Source organism: Argiope bruennichi, chromosome 9 (assembly GCF_947563725.1).
Source record: "Argiope bruennichi chromosome 9, qqArgBrue1.1, whole genome shotgun sequence".
Taxonomy (NCBI): domain Eukaryota; kingdom Metazoa; phylum Arthropoda; class Arachnida; order Araneae; family Araneidae; genus Argiope; species Argiope bruennichi.
Genome location: NC_079159.1, coordinates 93957056 through 93959555, shown reverse-complemented (window position 1 = coordinate 93959555; position 2500 = coordinate 93957056). Strand labels below are relative to the sequence as shown.

The window sequence follows — 2500 nt, the reverse complement described above, 5'->3', positions numbered from 1 at the left end:
GCGCCACGGGCCCGACGTTCCGCGTCATTCGTAATGCTTTGCAGTTTCTTTCCATTCCTTACTGTCGACGTCACATGTTCAAAAAGATTCTGCTCCCGCCCGAACAGGAACTCGAACCCTGGACCGTTAGGTTAAAAGCCTAACGCTCTACCGACTGAGCTATCCGGGCTCGTACGCTCTACTCTGTGAAACTTCCAGTTTTCCTTCCCTTATGCTTCGTCTTAAACATCGCACAGCATGAGGTAACGTAATCAAAGTAAACACGATTTGCCCTCCCACGTCTCTCGTGTCTCTTTGGCAACAAGTCGCAACGGGAACATTTTAAGACAAATCTTCGTTCAAACGCCGACTCGCTCCTGTAAAAAATGTCGCCCAACGTGGGGCTCGAACCCACGATCCTGAGATTAAGAGTCTCATGCTCTACCGACTGAGCTAGCCGGGCTGCCAACGATCTCGGATTGCAGTTAACGTGTCAAAAACTATATCCGTTATAATATCGCATTTTCTCGCTAAAGTCGATCGGTCGCTTTTTTATATATATCTGGAATGCAATACACTACACGTGGAATTCCTGAAACTGACTGGTGTAGTCATGGCCGAGTGGTTAAGGCGATGGACTAGAAATCCATTGGGATCTTCCCGCGTAGGTTCGAATCCTACTGACTACGTACTTGCACCAAAGGTATCAGCTTTTTACTTCGTTCTGAAATCGCGTTTTTTCATATCTCGAATGGAAGTTTTAGTTACATTTACGTCCGCATTTTATGCTACACTACGCTTGTTTTGTGTAAGACGTCGTTTTTCGGAGGGTCATCAGATGAAGAGGACGACAACTTCAATCCCATGCTCGCCATATAATTCCAAGACAAGTCTTGTTATTTTTTTCGAAAAGAGAGGCCAAGATTTCTAGTCCAGAAATTTCGCGAAGTCCGGAAATTCGCGATATATTTGAAAAAAAAAACGATATATGCCTTCGTTTCCATCCCAATTGCACCGAATTGGTATTCGACATTCACTAAATTTTGAGTTCCGTTCGAATTTGAGAATTCCGGAAATGTTGCAATTCAACAATTAATCACCCATGTAGAAGTAAGTCTACGTAGACTTAAAAGAGAGCAGCAACAAAATCCTACCGCCAAAAACTTTTTTGCGAAGAATTCATCGTAGTCGGCAGGATTCGAACCTGCGCGGGAATAACCCAATGGATTTCAAGTCCATCGCCTTAACCACTCGGCCACGACTACCCGTTCGGAGCAAAGATTTGCCTTTGTAGGTATTACCGAAAAGTATCTAAAACTCTCTCACCAACGCGTTCGAAAGAATAGATTAAAAATTTCGGCAAATTTTCCTTTCGATCCGGTGAACGAGTGTCTCTGCAAACAAAATAAAAAAATTAAAAACATTGGCGTAGTTGCGAGCCCGCCAGGATTCGAACCTGGAATCTCCTGATCCGTAGTCAGGCGCGTTGTCCATTGCGCCACGGGCCCGACGTTCCGCGTCATTCGTAATGCTTTGCAGTTTCTTTCCATTCCTTACTGTCGACGTCACATGTTCAAAAAGATTCTGCTCCCGCCCGAACAGGGACTCGAACCCTGGACCGTTAGGTTAAAAGCCTAACGCTCTACCGACTGAGCTATCCGGGCTCGTACGCTCAACTCTGTGAAACTTCCAGTTTTCCTTCCCTTATGCTTCGTCTTAAACATCGCACAGCATGAGGTAACGTAATCAAAGTAAACACGATTTGCCCTCCCACGTCTCTCGTGTCTCTTTGGCAACAAGTCGCAACGGGAACATTTTAAGACAAATCTTCGTTCAAACGCCGACTCGCTCCTGTAAAAAATGTCGCCCAACGTGGGGCTCGAACCCACGATCCTGAGATTAAGAGTCTCATGCTCTACCGACTGAGCTAGCCGGGCTGCCAACGATCTCGGATTGCAGTTAACGTGCAAAAACTATATCCGTTATAATATCGCATTTTCTCGCTAAAGTCGATCGGTCGCTTTTTTATATATATCTGGAATGCAATACACTACACGTGGAATTCCTGAAACTGACTGGTGTAGTCATGGCCGAGTGGTTAAGGCGATGGACTAGAAATCCATTGGGATCTTCCCGCGTAGGTTCGAATCCTACTGACTACGTACTTGCACCAAAGGTATCAGCTTTTTACTTCGTTCTCAAATCGCGTTTTTTCATATCTCGAATGGAAGTTTTAGTTACATTTACGTCCGCATTTTATGCTACACTACGCTTGTTTTGTGTAAGACGTCGTTTTTCGGAGGGTCATCAGATGAAGAGGACGACAACTTCAATCCCATGCTCGCCATATAATTCCAAGACAAGTCTTGTTATTTTTTTCGAAAAGAGAGGCCAAGATTTCTAGTCCAGAAATTTCGCGAAGTCCGGAAATTCGCGATATATTTGAAAAAAAAACGATATATGCCTTCGTTTCCATCCCAATTGCACCGAATTGGTATTCGACATTTACTAAATTTTGAGT

The 2500-nt window shown here is 44.4% G+C and overlaps 9 non-coding genes across 9 annotated transcripts in view; 2 read left to right on the top strand and 7 right to left on the bottom strand.

The window, feature by feature from the left end:
* The window catches only part of Trnar-acg (transfer RNA arginine (anticodon ACG)), a 73-nt gene extending 60 nt beyond the window's left edge, over positions 1 to 13 (bottom strand). Inside the window, exon 1 of the tRNA in view lies at positions 1 to 13. This exon is cut by the window's left edge and continues 60 nt beyond it. This is a non-coding gene — a tRNA (tRNA-Arg).
* An 83-nt stretch (positions 14 to 96) lies between these two features.
* Positions 97 to 169, bottom strand: Trnak-uuu (transfer RNA lysine (anticodon UUU)). The gene has a single exon. It is a non-coding gene; the product is annotated as a tRNA-Lys (tRNA).
* Positions 170 to 369: 200 nt separating this feature from the next.
* Positions 370 to 442, bottom strand: Trnak-cuu (transfer RNA lysine (anticodon CUU)). The gene has a single exon. It is a non-coding gene; the product is annotated as a tRNA-Lys (tRNA).
* Positions 443 to 586: 144 nt separating this feature from the next.
* Trnas-aga (transfer RNA serine (anticodon AGA)) lies at positions 587 to 668 on the top strand. The gene has a single exon. It is a non-coding gene; the product is annotated as a tRNA-Ser (tRNA).
* A 494-nt stretch (positions 669 to 1162) lies between these two features.
* Trnas-uga (transfer RNA serine (anticodon UGA)) lies at positions 1163 to 1244 on the bottom strand. The gene has a single exon. It is a non-coding gene; the product is annotated as a tRNA-Ser (tRNA).
* A 170-nt stretch (positions 1245 to 1414) lies between these two features.
* Positions 1415 to 1487, bottom strand: Trnar-acg (transfer RNA arginine (anticodon ACG)). The gene has a single exon. It is a non-coding gene; the product is annotated as a tRNA-Arg (tRNA).
* An 83-nt stretch (positions 1488 to 1570) lies between these two features.
* Positions 1571 to 1643, bottom strand: Trnak-uuu (transfer RNA lysine (anticodon UUU)). Its single transcript has one exon. It is a non-coding gene; the product is annotated as a tRNA-Lys (tRNA).
* Positions 1644 to 1843: 200 nt separating this feature from the next.
* Positions 1844 to 1916, bottom strand: Trnak-cuu (transfer RNA lysine (anticodon CUU)). The gene has a single exon. It is a non-coding gene; the product is annotated as a tRNA-Lys (tRNA).
* Positions 1917 to 2059: 143 nt separating this feature from the next.
* On the top strand, positions 2060 to 2141 carry Trnas-aga (transfer RNA serine (anticodon AGA)). Its single transcript has one exon. It is a non-coding gene; the product is annotated as a tRNA-Ser (tRNA).
* Positions 2142 to 2500: the final 359 nt, after the last annotated feature.